This window comes from Camelus dromedarius, chromosome 6 (genome assembly GCF_036321535.1).
Source record: "Camelus dromedarius isolate mCamDro1 chromosome 6, mCamDro1.pat, whole genome shotgun sequence".
NCBI classification, from domain to species: Eukaryota; Metazoa; Chordata; class Mammalia; order Artiodactyla; family Camelidae; genus Camelus; species Camelus dromedarius.
In genome coordinates this window covers 54,197,982-54,210,763 of record NC_087441.1, presented here as the reverse complement: position 1 = coordinate 54,210,763, position 12,782 = coordinate 54,197,982, and positions in this window count along the sequence as shown.

Genomic DNA, 12,782 nt, shown 5'->3' with positions numbered 1-12,782 from the left:
AAGCAAACGACTATTTTTAAGGTGGGAAGGAAAAATCAGGTTTTCACGGTAGTAAATATTAGGTATGAGCATGCTCATTAGATGTTTGTGTTGCTTTGTTTTAACATAATAGGAACAGATGCACAGATATGTTGGGTGAAAGGCCGAGAGCCCTCACGGAATGTTCCATCCAGATGCCAGATGGTAGAGTTAGGCAGAAAAGCCTTAGTAGGACAGTTATCTGTAACTTTCAAGTCACCATTCTCACCTCTGGTTGCACCCCAGACTTGCTCGAGGGCCCTGAGCCAGATGCCAGTTCTCTGATGGTGGAGCCTGGACACCGGCATTCATTCAAGCCTCCTCAGCTCTAATATAAGAGGATTAGACTAGACACTCTAGTCTGTTTTCAAGCTCCCACACCCTGGGGCTGATGTCTAACAGCACATCTATTACTATAAGCTTTATGAGCTTATACTATACTGTAAGAGCCAACTCTGTTCTAGGTCCTTTACGAATATTCATTTAGTTAATCCACTGCACTGTGAAAGAGTTGGGGAAAAATGAGACACAAAAAGGTTTCGTAACTTGCCCAAGGTCACCCAGTAAGAGGGAAAGCTGAGATGCTGCCCGGCAGTCTGGTTCCAGAGCCCGAGCACACAACATTATGCCATCATTCCCTCATAAATGGTTGGTTGATTAATGAACAAACGACATCCATCTCTCTGTTTTTCTGCCTGTATCTAAAATTGCACCTACACTAACAATCATGGTTCCAATACTGTTACTTAAGCCGTAGCTGCCCATCTGGCTGGAAAACTGGCATAACCTGTCTGGGAACTGAGCTTTGGCAAAGGCCAACTATTAAAAAAAAAAAATCAGTACTTTGGGAGTGTTGTTGTTTTTCTGGATGAAACTGTGATTGAACTCAGTAGTCCCTGGTATTTTGCAAGAGAATTTGAAATGCACTTACTAGAATTTTCAGGAAAATTCTAATTGAATAGACCTAAACATTCGCTGACATGAATTTGACTCCAAGGCTCATAGAGATAAATCAAAACTGAATTCTATCCACACTCTGTCTTCTCTTCTTAGAACCTCACTTTTTTTCCTGGCGTCTAAGCACATAGGTCTCTTGACCCAGCGCAGGGCAATTCTTTAGAAACACAGTAGATGTGATACAGGTTCTTCCACATTCGGCTTCTCAAGCTGAATTCTTTGGAGCTTCCTCCTTGAAAAGATATCAATACTTTTGGCCAACATTTCTTGCTAAACAAAGACCTAGGGGGCAGAACTAAGTAGTAAGTATGAGGTACAGTTGCTATGCAATTTTGGATGATCTGACTTTGAGGAGAGTAGTCATATTCACAAGAACTAACTGCCTCTAAGGGTGGCCATTATGTGATTTTTTTTTTTTTTTTTTTTTTACTTTTTATGATGGAAAACATAGGCAAAAGTACAGTAAGTAGTACAATAAACATTCATATCCCCATCACCCAAATTCAATTAACTATTAACTCTCGGCCAATCTCCTATTTTCTATACCTCTACCTATTCCCTTCCCTTCACACATGGATTATTTTGAAGCAAGTCCCACACATTATATTATCTCATCTGTAAATATTTTAGTATGAATCTCTAAAAGCAACAGGCTGTTTTGTAAGCAAACGGAACATTTATCTGAGAAAGTAAAACTTACATTTTTAGAACCCATTTTATCTATTCATTACTGAATGCCCTGGTCTTAAGAATTGTAGGTGAGCACTGAGGAATTAAATTTTGTTTCCAGAAAGTAATTTCTCAGGCAAATTTTAATCAGGAGGAATATAAAGTTCTCAGTACGAAACCACAGTTTACTTTTGCCCCCAGCACCTTGTCTAAACATTAGACTGTGTTTGGTTTTTGTCAAATAGTTGTCATCTCCTTAGTAATCATTTACTTTTAGAGAAAATTGTTTCTTCTGGGCTAAATGTCAATAGCACATGTTGTGTGAGATATTGGACTATGGAAATTTAACAAGCCACAGAAGTCTACGGTACATCCCCTAAACTGTGGATTGGGTGTAATTTTTAAGCTGTTGAGAAACTTCCACTGCATCTGGACAGGGTGAAGGAAGGAGGCTGGCTTTAAAGGAAGGCCCCTCAACAAGGAGATAATCTTAGGAACAGTTCTTTGGGCTCAGACTTTCTCTCCTGAAGATAACTGGACTAACACAGAGGCCGTCTCCCCAGCCAGAGCTTCCTTATGTGCAGTCCCTTGGTCCACGAATTCCAGAGGGCTGGGCCACAGCCGGGAGGATTTCTCCCACGGTACGTGCGAACTCCCTGAAATCAGTGAGAGAGGCTTTTTCCAAACCATTGTCCCCACTGGGACTGGCAGCCACCCAACACTTATCTGAGAGAGTCAGGCAGAAATTCTGGCCTCACCAAGGGAAGAGGTGCAGGAAGGAAAGAAGACAATTTAAAACTGAAGTCTCTCTATCCTTGACATTCCCAAAGGGCCATCGTGGTTCATTTTAGAGTTAGAATGGGACTTGGCACTCGTTTATGGCACTGGTCCCCAGAGTGCACTTTCGCCAGCAGAAATCCAAACACGAGGAGAAGTGAGATACAGCAGGCTCCACAGAAATGCTATTTCCATCAGCCTAAAATTAATCGGAAAATATGCCCTGATGCCGTTCGGCACAGTGAAACGTTCTACCTTAAACAGTTATGCAAAACACATCTGACATTTTCTGTCAAAGATGTTTCACATCTATCAATCCATCACTGCACTGATTCGTGGTCTCTCATTCCCCCTCTTTCTCTCTAACTTAGGAGCCTGGTTTTCTTCATCTTTGTTCTGACACTGTCCTTCTCCCTCCAAATGTGCTATCAAAACAGGCTTAGCCGTTCTAATTGTCTTGAGTCATGACTTCCTCACATCCCTCACATCACCAATCTCTCCCCTTCTGCCAGAGAGCCAGTCCTCTCCCTCATTTCTTGTCTGAACAACATCCAAACACATCTAGCAGAACCAGACAATACAAAGCATTACTTTCCTTTTTTTTTTTAATTAACCAAGATAACTCTACTACCAATTCTTACTAATAAAAAGCACCACCATGTACTTTTCCTTAGTACAGAACCTCAGATGCTTTGTTCTTTTCTCCCATGTTCAATTTTTTGACAAAGTATTTTTCATTCTTCCTATCCAGTATACATTTCCTTTGTGATGACCCAAGCGTCTGTGGTGCCTCACACATCTCATTTTACAGACCACTGTAATCTGGTCCAGGGGCTGCCCAGGCATCACCTGTCTCCCCACGGACTCGTCTGAAGATGTGCTACACGTCATTAATCACGGCATCACCTCTGCTCTGCTCATAACTCCTCAGTCACATGAGCAGAACAGCAAAGAACATACACTTTGGTGTCAGAAAGACCTCTCTTCCAAGCTATGTGACACTGGGAAAGTTGTTCACCTCACTCATTTTATAGATGAGAAAAATAAAGCTGAGTATGATAATACAACATTCCTCATAGCACTGTTACAGGATTTTGTTAACAAACGTATAAACCGTAGCACAGTATGACACCAGATGTTGACACTGATGCAGTCAGGATGCAGAACATCTCCATCATCACAAGGACCCTTCATGCTGTCCTCTTCATAGCCACACCCACTTCCTACCTACTGCCTCCCCCTCTCGAACCCCTGGCAACTACAATCTGTTCTCCATTTCTATGATGTTTGTCATTTCCAGAATGTCATACAAATGAAATCACGTATTATGTAAGCTTTTGGCTCTGGCTTTCTTCACACAGCACAACTCTCTGAAGATTCTTTCAGGTTGTTGCTTATACCAATAACTCACTCTTTTTTTACTGATGAGTAGTATTTCCTGGCATAGACATACCATTCGTTTAAGTTTTCACTCAGTGGATGTTCCTCACTTTTGTCTACTTTAAACAAAACCACTATAAACATTCAGGTACAGATTTTTATGTGAATATAAGTTTGCCTTTCTCTGGGATATATTCCCAGGAGTGCGATTATCAGCTTACAAGGTAGTTGTATGTTTAGTTTCATGAGAAACCATCAAACTGTTTTCCAGAGTGGCCGTGCTATTTGACATTCCCACCAGCGGTGTGAGTGATCCATTTTCTGCACATGCTCACCAGCACTGGGTATTGTCACTAGTTTTTTGTTTAGCCATCTTAATAGGTAGTGGTGTCTCAGTGCGGTTTTAATTTGCATTGCCCTGATGGCTAATGACGTTGAACATAGTTTTATGTGTGTGCTCATTTGCCACCTGTATATCCGCTTCAGTGAAATATTTCATGTTTTGGGCCCATATTATATTTAAAATGGTATATGTAATATATATAATACATATGATATTATCAGCCAACATTTGCTTCTAACTTGAAACTAATCATCAATTGGTCATAAAAATGAGGAAATAATTGACTTGCAGTCTATAATGTAAAGACAGTCCCCTACTTACCTGATGCTTTGTTCCTGACTAAACAACTGTAAATAAATGCTTATATTCTTGTGAAGAAGAAACTGTTGCCTGTTGTATACAGGCAACAATTACAATGAGTGTGAGCAATGCACTGTTGAATTTGGGTGGATTCATCAAGCTCAGACTGAAGCTCTCTGCCTTGGAGCGGATGCGTGATCACTGCGCTGCTGGCAGCTTTGCAGGGCTGCACAGGAAGCCATTGTGCACCCGCAGACCAGAGTAGCTGCTTTCAGTGACTACGGTTTGACTTGTTCTTTAGGTTGTTTGTGTCAGTGTGGGAAGAACGGAAGCATAGCACCTGGAGACAGATGAAAGCCATCTGAGCTCATTTTCTATATACTGCTGCAGGAAGCACAGGCGTACTTAATCTTCTGCATCAGCCATTCTGGCAAATAAGCGTGAATTCACTACATTCAGCTGTCTCCAACTCCAGTACCATTTCAGATAGGCCACTGCCAAACCAATACCATTCTTCTAAAATTAAAAACAAAGAAAACCTTTTTCTGTTAGAAGTATCTAAATATGATGAAGACTAAGTTCTACCTAAGACCACATACACAGTGACGTTGTACATCCCTGTGGCTTTCACCGTCTAAAATAACAACTTGCACACTTGAGTAAACCGCCCTCTAATGGAAAGCCAAGGCTATTTTCTAAAATTATTACAGAACAAAATAAAGGCTTAGAATATCTACAGTAGAGAAAATATTTCCCCAAGCAATAGAATGCCTCATTTGGGCGAGGCACGAAACTGATACAAACCCTAAGTAACCTGCTAAATGGAAGACACAGTCCTGTATCAATGTCTCAACCAGCAGACTCCTTTCTTCACTCCTAATTACCCCATTTCTCTAAGTCCAAGAAGAGGCCTAGTCAAAAGGGTGCTGCATATGTTTCCATACTTCTGACCTACATTTGAAATCCTTCCAAACTCTAATTTTCTTCCAGGTAATTTTTCTCCAGGAAGCTTCACGGTTATAAGATTCCTTGTCCTTCAGCTTCTGAACAATTCTACATAGAGTTTCCTTGGTGCAACTTCAATTAAACTATTCAAAGCCACTCTTGTTCAGTGACAATATGAGAAGCAACGGTAATCAATAGGTTCACACATAAGTTTACGTCATTTCACTTTCAGTCATATGTTTGTAGATTTCTACATAAGCAAATAAGATCCAAATGTGAAAATTCTACATTGTAGGGTTTTCAGAGAGATTGACCAGAAAACATCCAAAACAAAACAGACTGCTAAGCATCCAAATGCTTAATGCTTCTGGACTAAACCACATGGAGAAATGAACCAATAATTAACAATTAGAAGCAACTATTTATTATCAACATATATTTTAATCCACTCCTGACCTATCAAGTTGTCCTTCTTTGAGGTTAGGAGGGTGCCTGAGCAAAGAAAATACAAAAATCTTACATAAAGTATGACTAATATTGTGACTAATATGAATTTACCAGAACCTAACATCTACAAGAGAAAATCCCCCTACTGACAGTGAACTTTATACTACACTAGCTTAAAAAAGAGAACTATTAGTAGATTGTCTGAGAAGTTATACACTAACTCCAACAAAGATATCACTCTTCAAAATCATTGACTATGTGCATCATTGATTTTGTATATATTAAATAGAATAAAATTTCATACTATGAGAATGTATTTTTTCAGCTTCATTGAAGTATCATCGAGAAGAAAAAGTATATTTAAAGAGTATAAAGTGATGACTTACTATATATACATGGTGAAGGGGTTCCTCCCCATCAACTTAATTAACACATCAATTACCTCATTTGATAATGAATTATTGTATCTTATTGAATAAATAAAATGCATGAGTGCAAACTGATATAAAATAAGTAAGTGAATAAATACATAACGGGGAGAAAAAGTTCTTTACTGTAGAAGGAAAGAGTTAGAAAAATCACCATTTTGCAATGTCACAGTAATAATTGATTTGGGCAAGAATCATCAATGGATGCCCCACTAATTGTTAATGATGAAGAGAAAAACAATAACTTTACAGAGGAGAGGCTTGGTAGACACCATGTTAGCCGAGTGGTAAAAATCAAGGTCATTAACAATGGGACTAAGCAAATCGTGTGCTACCTGCTATGAAGCACCAAGAACGAGATATCTCTTCTTTGGTATTCTTGCCAACAACACATGATCCAATGTCTAATTATGAGTTAATATCAAACACACCGAAACTGAGAGACATTCCATCAAACAGCTAAATTGTCAAAATCATAAATGACAAAGATAGACTGAAGAACAGATCCAGATTAAAGAGATATGGTAACTAAACACCATGTCTGCTTCTGGACTGGACCCACCCTAGACTGAGGAAAAGAAATAACTATAAAGAACATAAATGGGACAATTGATGACATTTGAATAAGGACCATTAGATAATAGTAATGTTTCAATGTTAAGTTCCTGATTTTATAATTGTGGATATGTGGGTTGTGTAGATTATCTTTAGTTTTTAGGATACATACATTTAAGTATTTATGACAAAGGGGCATGATGTCTGAGATTTCTTCTTAAGTGTTTCAGAAAAAAAGTAAACATTTAGAGAGAGTGAGAGAAAATGATGAAGAAAATGTGGAAAATGTGAGCAATTGGTGTATCTGGTTAAGGGTATGGACATAGTTCTTTGTACTATTCTCATATTTCTGAGTTTGAAATAATATAAAAATAGTAATTAAGAAATAAAGTAGCAAATAATAACAAAATTTTAGGAAACTATGGGAAATTTACAAAAAGATTTCAAAAAGATTTGGAATCAGGGAATCACCAGGAATCATACAAGTCTATGCTGGACAACCCTCAGCAAGAAGGACACAGGAGGTATTTTTGCCTAGAAGGACATGTCCTTGGTAGTCATGAAGGCCATTTCTTACTGAGCTTTTCTTCATGTACATCAATCACCTTTGCCTTACATGTCAAGTAGCATCTGCATTGAAAACCTGTTCAAAATAATGTTAAAATCATCATCCAGTTCTTGTCGTCAGCTTTAACAGGAGTTCATTTCCTGGGATCAGTCAGATGCTGATGCAGAAAAGCATATGGGTTCTCCTGTGTGCACTGTCTCTGTTTATAGTGGCTGCCCACCAGAGCTGCAGGGGCAGAGCTCAGCACAGCAGCCCCCTCGCAGGCTGCATGCATTCTGCTTGTTACAAGAAATGCCTTTTGTCACATCCTGTGATCAAATATATCTTTATGTATGACTGTTTTCAATGACAGTTAAAAATGTTCCTTTAGTTATATAAAGACTTTTAATTTCAACTCCCAAGTCTCTGAAACACACACACACACACACAACACACACACACAAATACACCTGCTACCTTTATAGACAGATGAAATCAGTCTATTACCTTTTTGGAGAAGTTAAAATAGATAATAGTTTTCTAACTGTGAGGCACAGCACTTTCCTGTTCTTCCTAGAGGTGGCATGTTAGTAGGAAAAGCTATCAGAAAGAGCTTTTTTTTTTTGAGGCTAGAAAATAATCCTTAGACATGTGATGTCATTTCAGATTGATTTTTCTCTCTCACTGCTCCTTTGAATATGTTATTATTTATTTTAAGAAAACATACAGGAAAAGGATCTATAACAGGACAAAACACATGCTCCCATGAGGGCTTTAAGACAGATCTTATGTAAGTAAGTGCCAAGAATAATGATTCATTGTTTGGGATTTTCAAATCCTACTTATCTGGGAAAGCAAAACAAGAATCAGAGGAGAACAGATCCTCAGGGACCCTGCTCTCTCATGTGTACTTTTTTCCCTATATTTTCTTTCTTCTTTTCTGACATTTATTTCCATGTGTGCGTGTTCTCAAGTCTCTCCTGGTTTTTTCATTCCCAGGCAAGCTTCTGGGAAGAGTGGTCTAAGTCCAGGGCTCAGTTTGCCTCCTTCAGGTTGCAGCGCCCCTGCTTTCTGCCTCCTGGCTCCTGTGCTCCTTGGCACACAAGGTTGGCATCAACCCCTTGGGCGCTAAAGCCAACGGACATGCCCAACAACCTTGCCAAGTTCGAGCATACACAAAGACTATTTGAAAGCGCTACTTCCCTATATTCCCCTCCCGAATCGCTGATGTCTCATTCATTTCTTCGAAGCCTCCCTTTCTCTTCAATATTGGTTTCCTGCCCTTTTTTTTTAAATCATTCTCCTCACTCTGCATTGTTCTTAGATGTAGAATTAATTCATTCCCGTAGATTCAAATTCTACCTGGATACCAATGACTCCTCTGTGTAGTGCAACTTTTCTGTTCTTCCTCTTTAGCAGACAAACCACTTGGATAGCCAGACCACAAACTCCACATTCCAGAACAGAGTCTAAGATCTTCCCACTCCCCATCTGAGCCTGCTCCTGTGCTTCCTCGCTATGAACAGATCACCCAGCAGAGAGAATAAGAGCTGGCGTTCATTCAGCCCTCAGTCTGCACTGGGCAGTCGGCTAAGTGTTTCACATGGGCTCTTGCACATAATATTCACCACGACTCTAAGAAGGAGGTACTACTGTTGCATCCATTTTACAGAGGAGGAACGGGAAGCAGCGCATCCTTATGAGTCTTGTCAAAGTCAAACATGGAGTGACAGGCGCTGATGGAAGGACTCCAGAGACAGGCCTGAACCACTCAGCCGTCCTGCCTCTCCTCCATCTCCCACTCTCTTCTTGCGGTTGGCAGTGCAGCCCTGTTGGTTCCAGCTCTCCGGCATTTCCTGACCTGATCCTCTCCTCAGTAGCCTCGGTTTAATCTTTATTATCTGTCACTTGATTACCATAAAAGCCTAGTTCTTGTTTAGTATAGCTGCCGACTCTTACCCTTTCAGCCCTCTTCTCCACATTACTGTGAGAGTTATCTCCATAACCCCAATCTGACCAAGTCCAGCTACAAACTCCTTATCACAATATATATACAAGGTCCTTCAAGATGACACCTGTCTCCCTTCCCAGTCTCATCTTTCTTTGTTTTGCAGTTACAAATGTTTTAATCATACCAGTACAGGCACCTGGTTTGAAAATATCTATTAAATTGAGCTATATGAAATTGCTGATGTTCAACCAATTTTAGTACACAAAAGCAGCAATTAAAACTATAGTTCCTTGCTTTGTCCCACCCCAGCTCCAGGCCTGCTCCCCAAAGATGACCATGGCACAGAGAATTATATCCAATACCTTGTAATATCCTATAACGAAAAAGAATATGAAAAAGAATATACGTATGTATGTATACCTGAATCACTATGCTGTGCACCAGAAATTAACACAACATTGTAAACCAACTATAGCACAATAAAAAACAAAAATAATAAAATAAATACAATATCAGTAGGCCCAACGGCATGTGCAGCAGCCTGAGGTGGCTGCCCGCTGCACAGGAGGGGAGCGCAGACTCCTGGCACCTGCTGGCCGGCTCTGCCAGGGCCGGAGACGCACCCTTGCTGCCAGCGGCAGTGCCTTGGAAAGATGGAGCACATTCCCACTGTGGCTTCAGGATGGACAAACCAGTTCTGAGAGGATGTTTTGGAGGATTTACTATGGTCATCAAGGCATCACCACATGCTGAAGAACTGTCTTCCAAGAGAGTAAATCTGACTATACCAATGAATCCCCAAAATCCCTTTGAACAGTCTGGGATTCCCCACCAGAAGGAGATTAGGAACAAGCTTTTCTGTAGAGACACTGGGATGAAACGCAAAGAGATGAACTAGACGATTCAGATAAAGAAGTAGACCAGCTGCCAGAGGTTACTGATATAATCAAGATCAACCCCAAGGACAAAAGAATCATTAGGTGCACTCAGAATAAAAAAAAAAAAAAACTCCCTTTGTTGACTCTGTGTCATGCCAGTTGCCAGTTCTATGGTGAAGAGTGAACTTCACCAGGTGACAGGAGACATGGTCCCCAGGGTTCTTTGAACATCACTTACATGATTCCACACAAAAGATCTGAAGCCAAGTGATGTTGCAAGTTTGGAAAGGCTCATAACAACTTAAATCACACCGAACCATTGAAAGTTAATTAGACCTATCCCCAACTTCACAATCCTCAAAAAATTGTGATTAATGACCTCTAAACTGAAGGTTTTCAGATTGAAGGCTACAATCCTCATCTGACTATTGCAATGGAAATGGCCATCTGAAATGCCTTTGAATGAGTTCTGTGTCAAAGATATGGTCAGTCTTTAGGAGGTGGTCTGGATGCCCAGTTGGAAGTTTTTGCTTTTGCTCTGAATAAGAAAGGAACTAGGTAAAAGCCAGCAGTATCTTATGAGTTACTATGTATCACTAAGAGCAGCTGCTTTGGTGGGGAGTGGGGGGTAATTGCTTTAATAAAAAAGGTCAGTTCTTTTAGGAAAAAAAATTCCCGAGCTTAGTTAACTCCTGAAGAATGTGTGAAAATTCTAAGATTATGAATAAAGTTTAAAAGTTTATAGACCTTAGAAAAACATGTGGATGCATCTGTATGAAGAATGTCAGTGAATTTCAAGTATTATCTAAATACTGTCACTATTTTTGTATATAAAAGTATCAATCATAACATATAACGTAATCATGAAACTTTGAAATTATATTGTTATACATATAATAAAGCAGCAAACTGTGTTCAAAAGAAACCAAACAAATACCCTTGCTTTACTATAAGGGAGTAATAAAGGAAAATTATTCATAATTAAGGAGGCTGTATGTCAATATATAAATCCTTGAATAGGACAAAATCTGAATTAGTCAGGTATTTGCAACTATATGAAGAATTACATTAAATGTAGTCACTCCTAATACCAACATTTACAGATGCGTGATGTCAGAGACACTAATACCACAAATGTCTTTTCTATCAGTGACTTGACCTTCCACAATGATAAACAGCATGTTCTGAACAAAGCAGAACACAATCTCACTGTGATTTACAAGGGGATTTGCATTCTTGGAAAAGTCAGCATACATAAATAAAATGAATATAGGTTCTGGACCCAGATAAGTATGAAAACAAATCTTTCCCTATTGTCTCTGGGTACATTTTTCCCTCACATTTTAATCTCTTTGAAATTAGGAAATTTATCTTACAGTCAATGGCTTCTTACAGTCTTTTTCAACCAGGTGGCATCCAAGATCAGCGAACTTGATCATAGTGTTGTCACTTCAGTTGCGTTATCTGCTTTGTGGGTCATTTTAAAAGATCATGCTATGATTCAGCCTTGAGATAAATAGCTATTCAAAGGCATGGAAACAGTGTAGCTGGGGATCATTTTGAAATTTTAAAATATTAATCATTTGAAGAACGACCATCGCATTCAATATTTTTTTTCCAAAGGAACATCTAAATTGCTCCCTCCTTTAAGAAAGAAGTGCACATTGCTTCTTTAAGGAAGGTAGACACCATAAAATGATGGTGGCTTATGTTCTCCTAATGAAATATGTGCAAGATTCCCAACACATGCTACTTAATGCAGGGGAATTTGTAAGTCCCTCAGAGTAGGCAAGAGAACAAGAGCTATGGAGACTGAGCCATATCTCGTATAGAACTAGTGTAAAGGCATGTGTCACAACTTACAGCATTTCTCCTTTCTCAGTTATGCATAAAATAATGATATATCTTAAAAAATCAATGGTATCTTATATCGAATTGAAATATGGTATATGAATATATTGCCAAATATTTCAAAATCTTGTGGGACCTTGGACAATAATTCACCGTGAAGGACTGTCCTACAGATTGAAAGATGTCTAGAATTATTGGCTCCTGACCACTAAATATCATGCTTGTGACCAAAAAAGAATCCCACAAATTGCAAAACGCCACCAGGAAAGGAGGTGGGAGTTGAGTACTGCTACTGTCAGGAATTGCTGCCTTAGAGGCTATTCTAGGAACTAGTACATAATAGGTGTTCAATAAGTGCTTTTCAAAAGATGATTAACAAATGACTAAACCTTAGAATTTCCCAGCAGGTTGACTATTACTGGCTTAGCCATTCACCCTTGGTCAAGGATTGATCATTTGATTATTCTTACTGTAGACTCTAATTCTCTTGTATAAAAATTTTGCCCTCCACTTAGTAGAGCATTGCATTAGCAACTGAGATCATAGCATTATTCATTTATTTATTCCTCAGACTTACATTCAACAAATACTTATTAGCAATTTACCATGAGCCAGACCTTGTACTAAAAGTACTGTAAAAACAGTGTAAAATAAAGTGCATATGGATCCTGCCCTTACTTCACTTACACTGTCAAGCAGAAAATTAAACAATAACAATAAAATGAGATAAGTACTC